General features: G+C 40.9%; 2 long non-coding RNA genes across 3 annotated transcripts in view; one reads left to right on the forward strand and one right to left on the reverse strand.

Annotated features, from left to right (window-relative positions):
- Positions 1 to 202: 202 nt before the first annotated feature.
- LOC138849057 (uncharacterized) lies at positions 203 to 20,985 on the forward strand. The gene is made up of 2 exons (XR_011387436.1): positions 203 to 737; positions 20,772 to 20,985. It is a non-coding gene; the product is annotated as an uncharacterized lncRNA (long non-coding RNA).
- The window catches only part of LOC138849056 (uncharacterized), a 108,865-nt gene continuing 92,927 nt past the window's right edge, over positions 6,279 to 22,216 (reverse strand). For both annotated transcript variants that reach the window (XR_011387435.1, XR_011387434.1), the window contains exon 11: positions 6,279 to 13,197. This is a non-coding gene — a long non-coding RNA (uncharacterized lncRNA). The remainder of the gene's footprint in view (positions 13,198 to 22,216) is intronic.

The following is a 22,216-nucleotide window of genomic DNA, read 5'->3' on the forward strand; positions in this document are numbered from 1 at the left end:
AGCAGCACATCACAATTACTAATTTTTTTAAAAAAAGCTATACTAAGTAAATTTTAAAAGGAAGTGATTAAAAATAGAAACCAAATAAACTAAACCACATCTGTTTTTGTTACAGAAAGCAACATTCCAACAATACTTGGAAGAAAGCCCAGATATTGCAGCAAATTTTATGCACTTTGTATCTTGCACAGTTTTATTCTTAGACATTTTATTGTTGTTAAGTTAACACAGCAATTTAGCAGATTAGCTGTTGGAGAGCTCTGAAGAGATGGTAGAGCACAGGAAGGAAAGACTATAAAAAGATTGGCAGGGTGGGGCTCTATGCATTCAGTGAAGGAAGCTGGATTGTACGTGGCCAAGAGATGTAGTCAACAGTGTAAAGGCATGCTTTGTGGATTTAGTAATTCTCCACTAACATCAACTGTGTTAACTCACCATCTGTTTTCTGATATTTTTTCGAGGAGTAACTTTCTCTAATTTACATCATGGGATTGATGTACCTTTTCATATTTTCATGTTTGACAATGTCAACATGGCTTTGGTTCTTTTCTCTTCTTCAGTTTGGAGACTTTTATTTTTTGCTGAATACAACTAGGAATCACATTAGGAAGTAAAAGGAAAAAAAGTTAACATTTATAGGTAGAATATTGGTTATTTATGTTGTACAATCAATGAAGTAAGAAACAACAATCAAAGAACAAGGAAGAAGCCTATTATTTCTTCTATTTCCAAGCTAAGTATGTATGATTTCTTCATTAATTCTTAGCATGCATCATCAGGAACAAACTGATAAGGTCAGATCTTGTTATTACAGCTATCTTGTATTTAATATTATGTTGAAAATTTCTCTGATGATTCCATTAATTGCTGTTTTCCTATTAAGATCTTCCAGTTCTAAATATCTGATAAACCTTGTATCAAAGCTTTCATGGCTTTTGTGTAGAAGTGGGAAATCTCTTGCTGAACCTTAGATTTTAAGTTAATAATAGTCTTATTATGATGTTTTGCAACAAACCATATAATAATGTACCTCAGTCAGATAACGATGACTTTCTGCCATAGTTGTAGCCTTCTTTTATGTGTGTGCTGTTAGTTTGTTAGCTGGTTACCTGGAAGCTCATGTGAGGCTTAATCCTGAAAACACTTTATTTGAAATATTTTATGTGTGTCACATATATGGGTGTAAGTAAAACTCTGGAGATAAGGCTTTATATACAGTTTTATTATATAAATACTAATGTATGTGTATATGTAGATATATGTAGGGGGTATGTAATCATGTAAATGATGGAACATGAGAATTTGCAATGAGCCTACCTCAACAATTTCAGTAGTTACCTATAGATAAAATCAGCTTCTATACATTAATTCCCAACATATTTCTCATAGTGCCTTAGTCTTTAAATCCTACAAGTAGAAAAAGTACATTTATTTAGTATTACTTATTTTTTAAAGTTGCAGACATTTCAGTAGAGAAGGCTACTATCTAAAGTTTTAAGAGATAAACTTCAGAGGCACTCCACCACTTTGATTTAATATGAGCAATTTCCTTGCTCTTTTGCTTGCCTGGTAAATCATTTACTCCAGAAGGCAAGATGTTGATTTTTTTTCTTTGAAAAAAAAAAAAAGAAAATTTCTTTTTAAAAAATCTCAAAATAGAGTTTAAATAGGAGCACTGTGTACTTGCCCTGGATACAAACCTACCAAAATAGAAACATAGTTGGCTTTTTTCAACAGGATGAATGTGTTTTAAGTGAGAATGATGTGTTCTAAAAATCCTTTCTACTAAACAGAAGGAAAGTTACAATTTATTGGATGGACAGAGTTTAAACTATGGTAGTAGCAGAAGCATAAAAGTATACCTTTGTGGCTGAATGACCCAGAGGGCAGCACTTTCTGGTACTTAACATCCCAAGTGCTGAATTTCCCCACCTCTGTATTTCTTACCCTGAGCTTCAGCAATAGGGCAGTCTGACAGTCCTGAGTCCACATTACAAGCACTTCAACAATACTCATGCGTATTTCATCTACAAGATGAATGATGGTAATGATTTTCAGAACCAAAATCAGATCAGGAAGGAGGCATTACAAAAAAAAAAAAAAAAAAAAAAAAGGAAGCCAAAACTATACAATAGCGGGCCGGGGCCGTGGCTCACTAGGCTTATCCTCCGCCTGTGGCACCGGCACCTGGGTTCTAGTCCCTGTCGGGGTGCCGGATTCTGTCCCGGTTGTCCCTTTTCCAGGCCAGCTCACTGCTGTGGCCTGAGAGTGCAGTGGAGGATGGCCCAAGTGCTTGGGCCCTGCACCCGCATGGGAGACCAGGAGAAGCACCTGGCTCCTGGCTTCAGATCAGCACACAGCGCCAGCCACAACGCGCCGGCCGAAGCAGTCACTTGTGGGGTGAACCAACGGAAAAAGGAAGACCTTTCTCTCTCTCTCTCTCACTGTCTAACTCTGCCTGTCAAAAAAACAAAAAAACAAAAAAACTATACCATAGCTATTTTCTTCTTCATGACCGAAAAGAAGTAAGTATTTTCCTTTCTACACCTTTAATTAATAGACTTATTAGGCCATGAATAACATGTTATACATGTTTAGTTATATACAAGCATATTTATATATCATAATATTTCTAAATATCCCACCTATTTTTATTTTCTATTTTTTTCTATATATACGACTTGCTCATAATAGAAATTTTGGACCTCTACCATAAAGGTAGTAGAATACAAGAGAAAAATACAGGTGTATTCTAATTAGATTTGTTTACATAAATTTTTTTATATTTATTATAAAGATTGCTTTCTATATTATAATTTTGTTATTATTACAGATATTGCTATAATATTGGTGGTCTTGATTAAAAGAAATGAGCCTGGCCGGCGCCGCGGCTCAATAGGCCAATCCTCTGCCTTGTGGTGCCGGCACACCGGGTTCTAGTCCCGGTACACTGGGTTCTAGTCCCGGTCGGGGCGCCGGATTCTGTCCCGGTTGCCCCTTTTCCAGGCCAGCTCTCTGCTGTGGCCCAGGAGTGCAGTGGAGGATGGCCCAAGTCCTTGGGCCCTGCACCCCATGGGAGACCAGGATAAGTACCTGGCTCCTGCCATCGGATCAGCGCGGTGCACCGGCCGCGGCGGCCATTGGAGGGTGAACCAACGACAAAAGGAAGACCTTTCTCTCTGTCTCTCTCTCACTGTCCACTCTGCCTGTCAAACAAACAAACAAACAAACCAAAAGAAATGAGCCTGGAGTTCTTCAAAAGCAGCATCTGGGCTACATAACTTTCCAAGGCAAAGTCTGAATAATGAAACTAATTAGGCAAAAATTGATTGGGGACTAAGAAGAGAACGCAAAAGCTAGATGAGAAAGACCAAGCTAACTTTAAGATTGGAGTCACCCTTCACAGAGTTCCTGCATCTAGGTCCCAAGGGCAGTGTGCGTGATTCCTAATGAAGCTGTCAGATACAAAAGTCTTTTGAAATCCTGACTAATGGAATGAATTCAAAGAATAATATATCACAATCAAGCAAGGTTTGTTTTACCAATCAAAAATTGTTCATTATAAACCACATTTACTAGGTTAACAAGGCAGAGTTGATCACTTTAATGGAAATGTATGCCAGAAAGGCATTTGATAATATTCAAAATGCATTGCTAATAAATCACTAAAACTGGTTTCTCACTAAAATAACCCATTATAAATGAAGATAGGGAATTATATATAATGACAATGTTGCAGGCAAATCTGCTAAATCAAAGTGCAAATTAAGTGTGCGTTCAACTAATACATGAGAGTATTTTAAAAGTTTATAGAAAAACTGAAGTCAAAGATAATGTGCATTTCCATGAAAATTTTGAAGACCCCTTATATGGGAAAGGTGGGAAGAGGAGTGAGAATTTCCATCATGAGCACAATAGAGTGAAGAATGCATGAATATAGAGGGTATTTCAGGCAGTGGAGCAGGAAAGCCAGTCAGAGAGAGGGACAATGAGTTCAGGTAAGTGGCCGCCAGAGACTCTCTGTGGCTGCCACAGAGTGGGGCAGCTGCTTCTGTGATTAAACTTTCCTGTGTTCCAGTGTGGATGCTCTGAAGTCTGGCCATGCCTGGGCAGTCCTGGGATGATCATGGTATTTCAGTGAACCAGATCGTGGTATCTTTTCAGTAAACCCAATTTTTCCTGTGTAGGAGGGGGGAAAGCTATTTTTTTTCTAATTATAAAATAAATTACCTTTGGCCGGCGCCGCGGCTCACTAGGCTAATCCTCCGCCTTGTGGCGCCGGCACACCGGGTTCTAATCCCGGTCGGGGCGCCGGATTCTGTCCCGGTTGCCCCTCTTCCAGGCCAGCTCTCTGCTGTGGCCAGGGAGTGCAGTGGAGGATGGCCCAGGTGCTTGGGCCCTGCACCCCATGGGAGACCAGGATAAGCACCTGGATCCTACCATCGGATCAGCGCGGTGCACCGGCCGCGGCGGCCATTGGAGGGTGAACCAACGGCAAAAGGAAGACCTTTCTCTCTGTCTCTCTCTCACTGTCCACTCTGCCTGTCAAAAAAAAAATTTTAAAATAAATTACCTTTAAAAAATATGAGCATCAGGTATTTAGCCTAGTGGCTAATACTTGTATCTCATGAAAGTGCCTGGGTTTCATTGTAGGTTCTGGCTCCTGATCATCTTTGGCCATTACAGGTGTTTGGGGTATAAATCTGCAGATGGGCATTCTCTCTCTCTCTCTCTCTCTCTCTCTCTCAAGTAAGTAAGTAAATACTAAATAAAATGGGTAAAATATATAAATAAATTGATGAATCTGTTTTTCAGCACTTTTTGATGCTTCATTTCCATCATGTGTGTGTGTAATACATGCCATTATGCATATGATAAACTCACACACACATGCTAAGTATTTTTATGCAATCTAGTGTGAATTTATATGGCCATTTTGGAAAGCAGCATGCAAATGGATATCAGGACATATAAAAACAATTCTACCAGATGTTTTTCTTGAGTTCCTACTATTGTCAGATAGTCTTCTAGACTTGTGGATTATACTTTAGACAAAAGTATAATGACAATATGGGGTGTACAGTAGGAAAGACAGGAAAAAAACAACTAAGGCAATAAGTAATACTCGTTCTGCATCATTGAAGAAAGATGAATGCCATGGGAAAGGAAAACCGCAGACAGGAAAAGGAGAGAGATTATAAATGGGGAATATGAGGATATATTGAAGCATGAAATAATCTGGCAAAAAATCTGAATGTTGACTTGAAGGTGGGGGTAGAATTACGATGCAGATATCTGGGCTAAAGTTATGCCAGATAAATTACTATGAGTGACAGGAATTTTAATTTTAAGAATATATTCTGGGGCCGGCGCCGCGGCTCACTAGGCTAATCCTCCGCCTAGCGGCGCCCGCACACCGGGTTCTAGTCCCGGTCGGGGCGCCGGATTCTGTCCCGGTTGCCCCTCTTCCAGGCCAGCTCTCTGCTGTGGCCAGGGAGTGCAGTGGAGGATGGCCCAGGTGCTTGGGCCCTGCACCCCATGGGAGACCAGGAAAAGCACCTGGCTCCTGGCTCCTGCCATCGGATCAGCGCGGTGCGCCGGCCGCAGCGCGCCGGCCGCGGCGGCCATTGGAGGGTGAACCAACGGCAAAGGAAGACCTTTCTCTCTGTCTCTCTCTCTCACTGTCCACTCTGCCTGTCAAAAAAACAAAAAAACAAAAAAACAAAAAAAACAAAAAAACAAAAAAAGAATATATTCTGAAGATACATATATATGTATATATAGATAGATACAGATATAGATGCTATTTTATATTGCTTTGTAGTAACAGAACATACATCATATACTTTTATGCAATCTGTCTTTATTTAGCATTATATTATTATATATTTTTATAACAATAAACAAAGAACTGTATCACACCTTTTTACAGCTACATGATATACCCATGAAAGAAATAGATGGGGGGGGGCAGCACTGTGGCGCAGCAGGTTAACGCCCTGGCCTGAAGCGCCGGCATCCCATATGGTCGCCGGTTCTAGTCCTGGCTGCTCCTCTTCCGATCCAGCTCTCTGCTATGGCCTGGAAAAGCAGAAGAAGATGGTCCAAGTCCTTGGGCCCCTGCACCCGCGTGGAGACCTGGAAGAAGTTCCTGGTTCTGGATCGGTGCAGCTCCGGCCGTTGTAGCCATCTGGGGAGTGAACCAGCGAATGGAAAACCTCTCTTTGTCTCTACCTCTCTCTGTAGCTCCTTCAAATAAAAAAAAAAAAAAAAAAAAAAAAAAAAAAAAAAAAAAAAACTTAAGAAAAAAAGAAAGAAATAGATGGGGGCCGGTGCTGTGGTACAGCGGGTTAACACCCTAGCCTAAAGCCTAAAGCATCCCTTATGGGTGCCAGTTCAAGACCCAGCTGCTCCACTTCCGATCCAGCTCTCTGCTGTACCCTGGGAAAGCAGTGGAGGATGGCCCAAGTCCTTGGGCCCCTGAACCCGCGTGGGAGACCTGGAAGAAGTTCCTGGCTCCTGGCTTCGGATCGGTGCAGCTCCAGCCGTTGCGGCCAATTGGGGAGTGAACCATCTGATGGAAGACCTCCTTCTCTTTCTCTCTTTCTCTCTCTCCCTCTCTCTGCCTCTCCTCTCTCTGTGTAACTCTTTCAAATAAATAAATAAATCTTTTTTAAAAAATAGAGAAAGAATAGATTGTAAGTTATTTAACCAAGCCTTCAATTTCAACTATTTTTAAAGTACTATAAGTGTTTATTATTTTTGGATTGTAAATTATATGTGCAAAATGCAAAAATATACATATTATTTGTAACTGACAAATTGTACACATTTACAGGGTACCACATGATGTTTCCAATAATGTATACATTATGTAATATCCAACAGGGCAAATATATCTATCTCCTGAAATATCTATCATTTCTTTACATTGAAGACACTCAACAGCCTTTTTCCTAGTTTTTAGTTTTTTAAGAAAATATACAGGAATATTATCATTATCTATAGCCCCTTTCTCTGTAATAGAACTCTACAACTTATTCTCCTAAATAAAACTTAATGCCCATTAATCACCCTTTCTCCATCCCCCACTACTTTCCCCAGCTTATTTTTTTAAGGTTTATTTGAAAGTCAGTTACACAGAGAGAAGAGAGGCAGAGAGAGAGGTTTTCCATCAGAGGGGTCACTTCCCAATTGGCTGCAATGGCTGGAGCTGCGCCTATCCAAAGCCAGGAGCCAGGAGCTTCTTCAAGGTCTCCCACGCGGGTGCAGGGGCCCAAGGACTTGGGCCATCCTCCACTGCTTTCCCAGGCCACAGCAGAGAGCTGGATTGGAAGTGGAGCAGCCAGGTCTCAAACCGTTGCTCCTATGGGATGCCGGAGCTTCAGGTCAGAGTGCTCACATGCTACGCCATAGTGCTGGTCCCTCCCCAGCTTCTAATAACCACCATGCTACTCTCAACTTCTACGAGATAAACTATTTTAGATTCCACATATGAGTGAGATCATGTGGTATGTGTCTTTCTGTGTCTGGCTTATTTCAGTTCACATAGTGATTTCAGTTCCATACACGTTGTGGCAATATTCAATTGTTTTTATATCAATACTTTCACATGTGTTTCATTTTGGTTTGTATTTTGCTTTAAAATATGAAAGTGTTATCTCTAGCTCCTAGAGATGCACAGTTTTAAGCTTTGTAAGTACACTAATATGTACTCTATATGCTGACAATCCTCCCTTTCTTTGTGCAAATAATTTCTGACCTTGTAGCTGCCCGTGGACAGTCTGTGATGGCTGCTGAAGTGTGGTGTTTCTGATAACTCCCTTGTAGCCCTAGCACACCTTCTTCACATACTCTCGCCTGCTGCTGGTGGTGGAAATCAGGTGCAGAGGCATGTGCCTTCTCTTCCCCTCCCTTCTGAGATCTAAGGGTCACTTAGTGATCATTGGCAGCCTTGAACTTTGTGTTTTACTGCTTTGCTTCCTCTGAACCCAATCAATCCTATGAACTCCACATGCAGGTTTGTAAATGAAAGAAGATTTTTATGCTATCTCCCTCAGTCATTGTTTCTTGTATTTCTCCCATATTTTTCTCCTTTTTAACAATTCTGCAGACCATCTGCCTTTCCAGGAGTTGCTGTGAATTTGCTACTTACATTCCTACTTGTTTATAAACAAACACAGAAAACCATCATTGGGAAGACTCTGAAGAAAATGGTACTTTATTTATATCTATGCTGATTTCAGGAAAAATTATGACAATCCTTCTGGAAAGTAGTTTGGCAAAATGGAGCAACTTCTATAAATGTTTACAGATTTGGTCTTGATAATCTCAAATGTAGGAATACATTCCAAATGAACCATCCAGAACATGGATATGAGGTCTACCAACAAACATATTCATTGCAATATATTTGCTTGGTTTCATACCAAATATTAATTTATGAGAGTTGCCACAACAAAAGTGACTATTATGAACCATCTACTGAGTGGCATACAGACACAGAAGTTTATCTTGTCAGAGTCAGAGGTTTGAATGCAAGGTGTCAGCTAGGATACTTCCTTATGACAGCTCTGAGGGCAAACTGTCCTGTCCTCTCTCCTAGCTTCTGCATGTGGCCGGCATCCTTGGTGTTCCTTGCCCTCTACATAATCGCCCCAATGTCTGCCTCCACCTTCACCCTGGTGTTCTACCTGTGTTCCAGAGCAGGGCATGTTGAGGGCAGATGGCTTTGATGTGATTCCTGTTTCCAGATGACCAAGCTTGTGGTGACCCCATAAAAGCTCATGATTTTGTTAATAATTACCCCTATCGGGACCATTTCTAAGAACAGTCTTACCTTCAGTATCTGTGGTAGTGGGATCATCATGCCTCTCTTTAAGTTGTCAGTCAGCATCATTATATTTGGTCTTCATTATCTAGACCTGCTGAAGTCTCCAGGTCAATAGAGTCACTTAATCTACAAATTCTGGAAGGGGAAATTTTGAGTACTAACTCTTCATTTTTTCTTAATTTTTATTTATTTATTTATTGATTGATTGATTTTTTATTTTTATTTTTTTGACAGACAGAGTGGACAGTGAGAGAGAGAGACAGAGAGAAAGGTCTTCCTTTGCCGTTGGTTCACCCTCCAGTGGCTGCCGCGGCCGGCGTGCTGCAGCTGGCGCACCACGCTGATCTGAAGGCAGGAGCCAGGTACTTATCCTGGCCTCCCATGGGGTGCAGGGCCCAAGGACTTGGGCCATCCTCCACTGCACTCCCTGGCCACAGCAGAGAGCTGGCCTGGAAGAGGGGCAACCGGGACAGAATCTGGTGCCCTGACCGGGACTAGAACCCCGAGGTGCCAGCGCCGCAGGCGGCAGAGTAGCATATTGAGTCGTGGCGCCGGCCCTTAATTTTTATTTTTTAAAAATTTATTTGTTTATTCAAAAAGCAGAGTAAACAAAAAGATAATACAATATAAATATTCAGTATCATGGTTATTATATCAAAAAGATATATTAAAGAGAAAGAGAGAGAGAGAAAGAGAGAGAGAGAAAGAGAAAGCTAATCTTCAACCTTCTGGTTCTCTCCCCAAATGGCCACAATGGGTAGATCTGGATCAAGCCAAAGCCAGGAGCCAAGAACTCCACCTGAGTCTCCCACCTGGGTTGCAGAGGCCCAAGTACTTGGGAAACCTTCCATTGCTTTTCCAGGTGCATCAACAGGGAGCTGGATCAGAAGTGAAGCAGCTGGGACTTGAACCTGAGCTTATCTGGGATGCCAGTGTCCCAGGTGGAGGTTTAACCTACTGTGTCACAACACTGGCCCCAAGCACTAACACTTTAGTGTTCCCAAAAGAAAAGTTGCCAAATTGAGATTTAATTTTTAAACTTTAAAATGCATGAAAACTTTATTGCCAATGTAACATAATTACCTGAAAGGAAACACCTACTTAAGGAAAATGGGATATTTTAATCTCTAAGAATAAAAAGGAGATTATCCCAATATACCAGGGTTAATAGAAAATGCCTAATATGAAAAAAATGCAAGGTTTTCAATTTTTTGGCATCAAAATAAACTTTAAGCACCTTCCTATAGTGTAATTCCTGTGACTACTCATGCCATTGATAGCAAGAAATGGGAAAATGGCTTCGAGGAGTACAAACCAAAGGGCCCCCAAGTTGAAAAGTAAACAAAAAGATAATACAATATAAATATTCAGTATCTTAGTTATTATACCAAAATTATAATGTTTGTGTACTTATCAATCACAGATGAAACAGTAAACAAAATTAGAGGACATCCTTTCAGCAGAGACACCAGTCATAAATGAGACTTGAGCATTCATATGCTTGTCCAAAGTAGCAATTTAGCTGCTGTTTCCAGCTCTGTCTGTATCCAGAATGATCATCAGGAAGTAAGTGGTGAGCAGACGCTTGGAAATAAAAGTTTGCCCTAGGCTGCCAGGAGTCTAAGGACAAAGCTAACAGTTCCAATAAACCATTAGTTTGAGAACAGAATTGTCAATAGAACCAGCCTTCCAGTTTGCTAATCATCCGTGGACTTTAGCCATGGCCTACAAATGTGGATTGTTTTAAGAAAATAAACTTTCAGGGGATTGGTACCCTGGCATAGTAGGCTAGGCCTCTGCCTACAGTGTCAGCATCCCTTATGGGCACCCATTCATGTCCTGGTTGCTCCTTTTCTGATGCAGCTCTCTGCTTGTGGGCTGGGAAGGCAGTGGAGGATGGCCCAGGCTTGGGTCCCTGCACCCACACGGGAGACTCAGAAGAAGCTCCTGGCTCCTGACTTCAGATCTTCCAAGCTCCAGCCATTGAGGCTATTTGGGGGAGTGAAACAGAAGATGGGAGACTTTTCTGTCTGTCTCTCCCTCTGTCTACCTCTCAAATAAATAAAAAAGAAAATAAACTTTCTCTGATATATAATCCTTTTGCCTTTGTTTCTGTGAGTTTGTGCCAATGCAATATCTTTTTTTTTTAGAATTATTTATGTATTTGAAAGGCAGAATTATGAGGGTGGGAGGTGGGGAGAGAGAGAGAAAAAGTCAGAGAGAGAAAGAGAGATTTCCATGTTCTGGGTCACTCCCCAAACGGCTGTAGCAACTGCGGCTGGGCCAAGTTGAAGCCAGGAACCAGGAGCTCCATTCAGTCTCCCATGTAGGTGGCAGGAGCCCAAGCACTTGAGCCATTCTCTGTTGTTTTCCCAGGCACGTTAGGAGGGAGTGAGGTTGAAAACAGAGCAGCCGGGACTGAAACCGATGACCAGTGTTCCAGGTGGTGGCTTAACACGCCGCACCAAAATGCTTGGCCCCTTCTCTGAATATCTTAAAGCATTAGCCCAAAATTAATTCACAAGAAAAGGAGAAACAGGCTAGTTAAATAGTATTATAAGCTCACAGCAAGAAATATGTGCTTAAAATGGGATTTTTTCTTTCTTATTGCTATTGGAATGGACACTTAATTTTCTCCCTAAAATGAAATGAAACTTTCGGAAAATTTATGGCTGCTGAGAGAGCAGTTTCTCACATGCCAAGCTATGTTAGCAAAGTTGGGAATAAATCATCAGAGAAATCTGACTGGTAATACACTGCAATTCATGTGAGATAATATTTAACTTTCTACCCACACCAGGCAACTGCAGGACAACTGTCGCTACTGAGTCCACTGAATTCTGTAAAATGATATCCTGGAATCATGGACAGTTAGCATTCTCCTCCTTCTGTGTGCTCTGTCCCTTGTTCACAGCCTCACGACTTCTCTAAACACGTCTTTCTTGTTGTGACATTGTAAGATGAGCATGTCTACATAGTCTCACAGTTGGTTTTCGCCCTTGCTCATTTCCCCTCTGTCCCCGGCATTAGTGCTGCCTCCCTGGAAATGCTTCTAGTTGACAATGACGAGTCCCAGACCTGTCCTCCACCTTCCCAGACTATTGATACAGTATGTACTAAACGGCATTATTCATCTAGAATAAGAAGACTGATTGATTGCCTTTCTACAAATAGATTTCTACCTTTTTTTGCTTGAATGCATTTTCAGATTTTTACCCAAAGGAACTGTATAATAGTTGAGTAACAATTACAAAATTAAAAAGTTTTAGGATGAAGGACTGTCTGTGTCACTTTATGGCTTCTAATAAATATTTTGCCACTAATTGGAAAGAGGTTTCTGGCCAATAAATTATGAATCATAGATATTTATAGATAAAACCTCTTCATCAATTACAGTGCAGCCCTAATATGATGTGAGAACAAAAGGTAACAAATGCTATTTTTGAAATTCTTACTTCGTGTCAGAGACTTCATACTCATTAGCCATTACACATCATCACTCTGTGTTTGTTGTTGTCATCCCTTTGGTAGCAATGTGCATACTTAGTCTCATAGAAATTATGTCCCGTGTGCAAAGTATCGCATCCTGTTTAGTCTTTCTTTTCAAATATAAAATCCAATTTATCTTCATGCCATTATTTAATGATATATTAGGCTAATTTGAAGAGCAAGATTTTATTTTGTAAGAACATAACCTATTGTAGAGGGAAGTATTTTATAACTGGCTTTGACTGTATTTTTATTTCAGTCCTATAATTCTTAACTAGTAAATGACTCTGGGTTTAATATTCTTAAATTATATGATTGAATGTGTACTTCTATTTCCTTTGTGTTGCCCAAACCTCTCTCTGTCTCTGCAGAGGTTATGCATTTCTGGCGAGGCTAAACTCACCTTAGCAGCAGGCTTGTTCATGTTAATCCAAGAGCCATGAAAACAGAGAGAACTTTCCTAGCCATCGAGGTGGCAATTCTGACTGTGAGGAGACTGCTGCTGCTGAGAACAGAGCCAGCAGCCTAACAGCTTATGCCATGGAAGGAAAATGGCAGATGTTTTGTTCCAGGAATTCGACTTGTCACCAGACAGTCATGTGAAAATGAAATCAAGTTAATTATCTCTTTCTATGAAAAGGTACTTTTGGACATAGTGGTTAAACATTAGGACATAGAAAAATCAATTTTCTGAACTGCTTACCTCAGAGAATTTATAGAAGGGAAGTGGATTGAAAATGTTCAGAAGTCAAACTGTGTAAACAGAATGAGGACCCAGCCTCACAGGGGATGTATGGATCCCTTGAAAGAAGATCCCATTCCAACTTGGTTCCTTCAAACACATTGTCTACGATGGTGATGGCTGTGAAGGTTAACTGCAATCAAAGGAGGAGGAAAGTATGGTTTTGCTCAAAAAAATCCAGAACTCCTTGACACCATAGATCCTGCCGTATTAAACTCAGCATCACCAGACTCTAGCACAAGATCAGATGACACAATGATGGCAAATCCCTTAAACATATAAGACCATAGTATAATATTGAACACATAATGTTTATTGTACCTTTATATGCAGTTAGTAATTTTACAACTCTGAAATATGAACTATTTTTATCTCTCCATTTTATAGCTGGGAAAAGCAAGGCACTTGTGAGTTTAATTTTCCCAAAGTGACATAGTTAGTAGTGGATTGAGCTGGGATTTGAACCCAGAATTCTCTTACTCTCCTGCCTTTGTTTCTAATCATTGTGCTATACATTCAACCCCCCCCACACACACCCACACACACAAAAGGCCATAAGGGACTATTTTCTAAGGCTTGATGTACTTGGTCACACTTGGAGTTATCATTTCCCTTTTTATGATGTGATCTCTAGAACTCTCAGGAAGGATTCCTCTGAACTTCCTGAACTCTTTCAGGAAGGTCATTCACCTCTGGTTTTCACTCAGCAAGCAAATGTACTGGCTTGACTGTAGTTGAACAAATGCAGCTAAACAAAATCCTCACGTGCAAAGGAAGGATCCCGTGGTGAGACAGTGCAGAGGCAGCACAGAAATACAGATAATGATTGCATGTGCATTCTGGGCTCTCAGAAACAAAGGCATTCATTCGTTTAAGCATGTCATAGCCAGAATTTCCTAAGAAGGGAAAAGTGAAGGCAGGACCGAAACTAGGGCCTACAGCAAAACAAGAAGCCCTGAGCTCTTTGAAAGAAACCCTGTGGTATAACTAAAGGATGCAACGGTTTTCTCAGTCACGTTTAATGTGGCTACACTCCCAACACCATGTTTAGAGATCAGGCCAACAGCATCCAGCCCAGAGAATTTCTGCAAGTAGTAATGTAGAGGAGAAATCTTTCTCTATTTGGATCTTTTCATCTTCTCTTGTCACAAGATTGCTTATTAGTTGATCCGATCAGTCAGCTGGTACCTCAGGAGAGGCTGGGATGCTTGTGTGGGTCAGCAGAGTAGGGACTACAAATGGCACAACAATGGCACTGAGATATCAGTGAGCCCTATGGTTGGGAGGTGCCTGTGGATTTCAAGGGATCTCAGGGATGACGAGCCTGCAGAGACACCTGGTCTGGACCAGAGACAACTCCCTAGGCCAAAGCAAGAGAGGGTTTTGAAGGTTTGCTAGAAACCTCTTTAATGGATAATACTAAGACTATAAAGACCTGCTCTTTTTTTTTAAAGATTTATTTGTTTATTTGAAAGTCAGAGTTACACACACACACACACACACAGAAAGAGAGAGAGAGAGAGAGTGAGAGAGAGAGGTCTTCCATTTGATGATTCACTCCCCAGATGGCCGAAACGGCCGGAGCTGTGCCGATCCAAAGCCAGGAGCAAGGAGCTTTTTCCGGGTCTCCCAGGTGGGTGCAGGGGCCCAAGGACTTGGGCCATCTTCTACTGCTATCCCAGGCCACAGCAGAGAGCTGGATTGGAAGAAGAGCAGCCGGGACTAGAATGGGTGCCTATATGGGATGCCGGCACTGCAGGCCAGGGCGTCAACCCACTGAGCCACAGCACCGGCCCCAAGACCTGCTCTCTCTCCCTCTCTTTTTTTTTTTTTTTTCTAATTTTTTGATAGGTAAAGTGGACAGTGAGAGAGAGAGAGAGAGAGAGAGAGAGAGAAAGAAAGAAAGGTCTTCCTTTATGCAGTTGGTTCACCCTCCAATGGCCGCTGTGGCCAGCGCACTGCGCTGATCCAAAGCCAGGAGCTAGGTGCTTCTCCTGGTCTCCCATGCGGATGCAGGGCCCAAGCACCTGGGCCATCCTCCACTGCACTCCCGGGCCACAGCAGAGAGCTGGCCTGGAAGAGGGGCAACTGGGACAGAATCTGGCACCTGACCGGGACTAGAACCCAGTGTGCCGGCACAGCAGGCAGAAGATTAGCCTATTGACCTGCGGCCTTAGACCTGCTCTTTATACAGATTGTTTAACATTGAAACAAGTATGTGTGCCTCTTTGGATATCAATTTTCTCATCTGTAAAATAGGAAGGGACTGGACCAGATGGTTCTCATGGATCTTTCCAGCTCTAACATGCAGGACCATCAACAGCAAGATCTTTAAGACCAAGATGAGCTTGGATCATTCATCAACCAAGAGAAAAAAAAAAAAACAACACAGGTTGCCTGGAGCTTGTAGTGAGCTCATGAGCTCAGGCACTCAGCTTCACTGAGCCGTCACCCTGTCCAGAATTCTCTTGCCCATTCAATAACCATTAAGTTGCATACATTAACATCTTCAAAAGCTACCCAGAGCTTAAGTATCTTAAGTGCTCAAAAACAGCAAAGAAAAACTTTCTCAAAGGAGGAATTAAAAGAGAGAAAGAATCATGAATGGTAACACTCATTTTAGAAATCTCTGTTACCGTTAAAAACAAAACATTTCACAACCAAAAAATAGCTCTCGATTGTACACTAGTTAGACACACTGAGATTTGGCACTGTGTCAGATATGCAAACCCAGCGAAAAAGTATCTTATGTGTTCTCTAAAGGGCCAAAGTTTTCTAAATTCAAGCTCATCTTTTCTTGCACAAGGGTGGTAAATCTGAGATAAAAACAAGTCACATACACAGAAGGAATCTAGACTCACTGTCTATTTATTTACAAATATGTACTGCTCCTACACCATATGGTTTGAACAAAGACCTCAGAAACTGAAAACAACAGCAGGCCTTGGCCAAGGCTGCCATCAAGACAGCACATCCAGGTCTGGACTGTTCTCAAAGACACATCCACTCACAGTCTGTTCACTTGCAGGCACTTCTGTTTTTGTAATGGATCCACAGAACTCCACTTGCCTCTTTTCCATTATGGATGAAACAAATTAGTGTTTCATTTACCAGGGTAGAATAAATGCCCCCCTTTCCAGTGGTCTTTCCTTTTAAGAAGGCTATTCATTCCTGATAAAGGCCAGCCAGCCCCACGTGATGGCAGAGGTTTGACTTCAGCCACGTCACATCCAAGCACATTTTCTTGTGTGTGTTTGGGTGTGGGTAGGGACAAGGAAGACATTTAAATGTTTAGCTAACTCATAATATTGTACATGTTTGTGTGCCTGATAACTCCAGGGTAAACAACATTTCCATCTTCTTAAACATTTATTATTTCTTTTTGTTGGAGAACTTTGTACTCCCCTTATAGTTCTTTTTAAAATTTATAATGAATTTTTGCAAGCTATAGTCATTCATTTGTACTGCACACATCAGAATTTACTTCTGTCTAACCGTATCTTGGAATCCATTATCCATCCTCCTCCTATCCCTCCCTTGCTACCCTTCTTTATGCTACTGATGCCTCTGCCCTTCCTCATCTCAGCTCCTCTGGTCCCTCTTGACTCACAGCTGTGTCAGGCTCCCTTGTTATGCCTCCCTGTGTTCTATCGCATTCTCTCTTCTTTTCTACCACTGTTGAGAGTCAATCTCTTCTCCCATAGAATACACCAGTGCACACTCACTTTCAAAACATGCCTAGCCATGTTCTTAATATCTAATCTATAATAGTGAATTAGTGAGCCCTAATAAAGATGTTGCCTAGAAAACATCTATGTAGAGACAGCATGAGATAGTGGATCTGAAATGCTCTTGGAATCAAGTGATATAAACTTAAGTCCCTGTTTTATAATATAGTAACCTTTCTTCAATCTAAATTTTTTCTCTTGTAAAATTATAATCATTTCAGATCTAATGGGAATTTACTATGATAGATAATGTATGAAGTATTTGGATGCTTTATTCTATTTAATTCTCACAACTGCACTGTGAACTAGGCATAACTCAATCATTACTAAATCTCATCTTAAAATAAGAATATTGAAACTTTGAGAGATTAAGCAATTGGACTAGATTTAGGGTTTCAACTTAAATTTGTCTGGATTCAGAACCAAAGCTCACCTTGCAAAATCTTTTATAAGGATGGAGTAAGATGGTTTATGTGAGGACATTGAGTAGCTAATGCTGTGTAAGTGTAAACTGTGGTCCTAACAGGACCTTAAACTTTATACCTAGCAAGTGTAGGCCATGGGTCAAATTTGGGAAGGAGAAACCTAGAGGGAGGGAGGGAGAAAGCTGGAGGTCAGGAACTCTAACATTATAGAGTTCTTAATTATGAAGAATAAGGACTCAACATCCCAAAAGAAACAATATTTTATGCAAGAATTATGTGTAAGCAAAATGCATCACATGGCTAAGATGAAAGAGGAAACTTCTGGCAAGGGAGCTCAGGAACACAGAAAGATAAGATAAGACAGCACTGAGTTTAATAATCACTTACTTATTTTTTCTTTAGTTTTCTATGTCACTATCATTAATATTTCCCAAACTCTCTGAAAGAATGAGTAAATATTTCTATTTTTTTAACTTAAATAGTTATATTTATTTAAGGTGCAGAGAGAGAGAGAGAGTGAAAGAAAGCGCTCCCATCCTCTGGTTCTCTCTCCAAATACCCACAACACTTGGGCTGGGCCAGGTCAAAGCCTAGAACTGAGAACTCAGTCTATCTTTTGAATGTGGGTAACAGGAACCCAACTACTTGAGGGATTACCTGCTGCATTCCAAGGTGCATAATAGCAGGAAGCTGGAGTTGGGATTACAACAAAGACTTGAACTTGGGCATTCCAAATGGGATCCGGCTGTACCAGACAATACTCCCCAGAGTAAATTTTTTTTTTCTCAAACTGTCAAAGGAGAGTTGCCTTAGAGGCTGGCATTGTGGTGTGGCAGGTTAAGCTGCCAATTGTGACAATGATATCCCATTCTGGAGTGCCAGTTCAAGTCCTGGCTACTCCATTTCTAATCCAGCTCCCTGCTAATGCTCCTGGGAAACCAGTGGATGATGGCCAGAGTGCTTGTGCCCCTGCCACCCATTTGAGAGATCTAGATGGAGTTCCAGGCTCCTGGCTTCAGCTTGAGCCAGCCACATCCAATGTGGCCATTTGGCAAGTGAACCAGTAGATGGAAGATCTCTCTCTCTCTCTCTCCCTTTCTGTGTGTGTGTGTGTGTGTGTGACTCTGCTTTTCAAATAAATAAATATTTATAAAAATAAAGTTGCACTGAATGGGCTAAATAGGCCAGGAAAAATTAATTCTAAACTATTGCAACATGGAATATATCCTCTAAGATAAAGGCAGAATACCTTCATCCCAGCCCAGCCCTGGCCACTGTGGGCATTTGAATTGACAGATTAATGACTGTACATCTTTCCTTTTGCTTTTTAAAAATGATTTATTTATGGCCGGCGTTGTGGCTCAATAGGCTAATCCTCCGCCTGCGTCACCAGCACCCCAGGTTCTAGTCCCGGTCAGGGCGCCGGATTCTGTCCTGGTTGCCCCTCTTCCAGGCCAGCTCTCTGCTGTGGCCTGGGAGTACAGTGGAGGATGGCCCAAGTCCTTGGGCCCTGCACCCGCATGGGAGACCAGGAGAAGCACCAGGCTCCTGCCTTCGGATCAGCGCGGTGTGCCGGCCATAGTACGCCGGCCGCAGCGGCCATTAGAGGGTGAACAAACAGCTGTCTCTCTCTCTCACTGTCTACTCTGCCTGTAAAAAAAAAAAAAAAAAAAAAAAAAAAAAAAAAAAAAAAAAAAAAAAGATTTATTTAAAAGGAAGAGAAAGAGATCTTCCATCTGCTGGTTCACTACTCAAATGGTGGCAACAGCCAGGGCCAGGAGGCAGGATATCCATCCAAGTCTTCTACAAGGGTAACAGGAGCTCAAGTACTTGAGTCATCATCTGCTGCTTCCAGTACACATCAGAAACCGAGCTGGATCAGAAACCAGGCCGCTGGGACTGGAACCAGCATTCCAACATTGGATGCAGTTGTCCTAAGTGGCAACTTAATCTGCTACACCACAATGCCCAACTCATTATTAAATGTTTTTGGGAGGTACAGTGTGAGGTTTTGCTACATTATACTTTGTGTAATGATCAACTCAAACATTTATCATTTTCTTGTGAAGAGGCCTTTCAAAATCTTCTAGGTTTTTAAAATTACACAACAAAATATTGCTGACCATTATCATCCTCTGTATAATAAAATAGTCGAATTTATTCTTCTTACCTGAAAAGGTTCCTTTTTTCATTTGAGAGGCAAAGAGAGAGACACAGAGAAAATGATAGACATAAAAAGAGCTCCCATTCATGGGTTCACACCCCAAATGCCCACAGTGGCCAGGGCTGGGCTGGGATGAAGCCATGACCCAGGAACTCAACCTTGGTCTCTTATGTGGGTGCCAGGAACCCAATTGTTTAAGCCATCTGCTAACTTGGAGGACCTTCATAAGGAGAAAGCTGGATGCAGGAGATGGAAACAGGTCAAGGCCAGGCACTCCAGGGTCAGCCATGGGGTCAGCCAGCATCTTATGGACAACTTAACTGCTGGGCTAAACGTTTGTCCCTGGTTGTGACTTTCTAACAATTAACATATTTTTTCTCATTACCTCCAGCCCTTTCCTTCCCCAGCCTCTGAGAACCACTATTCATTTCTCTACTTTTTTTTTTTTTTTTTTGACAGGCAGAGTGGACTTTTAAGAGTTCAACCTTTAAAAATTCCATGTATTTTAATCTTCAGATCCTTGCATGTTGCTACAATTGAAAAGATTACTTCTTTTTTTTTAATGGTTGAATCATATTCCATCATGTTGCCTGAGACACCAATTTCCCCTGTAAGTGCCACTTCGAGCCCCATTGCTCCATTTCCCATCCGGGTCCCTAATGTGCCTGGGAAAGTAGTAGAAGATGGCCCAAGTACTTAGGCCCCCGCACCCACTTGGGAGACTTGGATGGAATTTCAGGCTCCTGGCTTTGGCCTGGGCCAGCCCTGGCGGTTGTGGCGATATGGGGAGTGAACCACTGGATGAATGATCTGTCTGTCTCTCCTTCCCTTTCTCTCTCTCTCTCTCTCTCTCTCTCTCCCTCCCTCTCTCTTTATACACACACACACACATATACGCACACATACACACACACACACACACGCAACTTGGTCTTTCAAATAAATAAATAAAACTTTTAAAAGGGAGAGTTCTTAAGAACTAGAATGACCTAGTGGAAGAAGACTTTGGGAGACAATTAGTTGAGGAAGGAAGGCCACCTGTGTTGATTGCTGATATTTATCAAAGTTGTACTTCTATCTTCCCACAGAGACTGAGTAAATAAAGACTATATTTTTTTTCTAATGACTATATTTTAATGGTATGAGTCTCAAGCCCTTCAGAAAGATATTCTTCAATTGTAACATTGTCAAAAAAGCTAGGAGATTTCCTTCTCAATAAGGCAGAGAGAGAACATACAATTTAAAGTTTTCTGAAGTAAATGTTCTAAGAAAACATAGATCAGGACCCTATGGTCAGGAATGAAACTCCTAAGGTTTAGTTAAGCTGAGGAATGTGTTAAAGTCATCTCTGAGCAACTCAGACAATTAAATGCTTCTTTTTTTTTTTCAGATAAACTCATCCTGAAACTCTCTCCTCCTTGATTCTGCGTGGGTTGTTCTCTAGGCCTGATGCCCAGCTGTCAACCTGAAATACCCTTGCCTTAACTTGCTTACCTGAGGACCCTGATTCAATGGAATAAAATGATTTAACAGAATACTTTCTTCATTAATGCCATTAGGCATGGTGTATAAAAATAAAATTTAAGACTTTAAATGTCTGAAAACTTTTGTTTCCTAGTTTCTGTTTGATATATCATTGGATTAGGTATAGAATTCTAAATTAGAATTCATTTCCCCTCATGATTTTGAAGTTTTAAGTTTCCCCCCAATGTCTTCTATTGTCTACCATGTGGTCCTCCACTTTTGACTATCACTCATCTTATCACTAAATGTTTCACTTAGTCCATTCAGGATGCTGTCATAAAATACCATCTTCTGTGTGACTTCTAAGCAGCAAAATTTATTCTCAGAGTTTTGGAGGCTGTAAAGTTCTATATACAAGCACCAGCATATTTGATTTGTGAAAGACGTCAGAGGGACGTCTGATAAGAGTCTGCCTCCTGACTCATGGGTGGCTGTCTTTTGGCTGTAACCTCACATGGTGGAAAGGGTAGGGGGTGTTCTTTGGGCCATTTTTTTTCTTTTTTCTTTTTTTATAAAGGCAATAATCCCATGCAGCAGGGCTGTAGTCTTATAACTTAATCATCTATCAAAGGCACTATTTCTTAATACCACTGCATTAGGTGTTAAAATTTATAAACACATGTGTTTTGAGGGGACTGAGAATCCAGTCTATAGCAAAGCTATAAGGATATTCATTTTACTTCTTGTGGTTTAAAAGTTTATCTGACACAATAAACTCTCAGGGATGGTTTCATCCTGAAGTCACATGATTTTTATCAAAGAAAATGTTATTTTACAAACTATTAGATAATTTCTCCCCTATTTTGGGAGGAGGGAACTCTTATGAATCAGACGTTGAGTCTACAGCTTTATCATTTTATGTTCTCACCTACTTTAAATTTCTTTGCCTTGTAGTTCTATTTTCTCAAAGATTTCCTTGACTTTATAATCCTATTGATTTATTTTTATCTTTTTCATCCCTTAAAGCTCAATGATTTCATTACTTCTTTTAGAATATCATTCTAGTTTTTGCTTTATAAATGAAACATCATCTGTCATTTCTCTGACGATACAGATTTAAATATCTTGCTTAAAATTCCTACTTTTTCTTTTTGTTCTCTGAAAGTTCTTTCTTCTTAATTGATTATTTAGTTGATTTGCCTTTCAATTGTCTTGCAAGTTGGAGATTTTCCAAACTATTGGATAATTCACCCATATTTAAAGATGTGGCTCTACACAGCTATTTTAAAGCATGTTCTAGCAGACTTGTAAAGAATGTTAAAATTGGAGCCCAGAGATTTTATTGCAGGGTTTCCAAATGTCAGTATCTTC

This window comes from Oryctolagus cuniculus, chromosome 3 (genome assembly GCF_964237555.1).
Source record: "Oryctolagus cuniculus chromosome 3, mOryCun1.1, whole genome shotgun sequence".
Lineage (NCBI taxonomy): Eukaryota > Metazoa > Chordata > Mammalia > Lagomorpha > Leporidae > Oryctolagus > Oryctolagus cuniculus.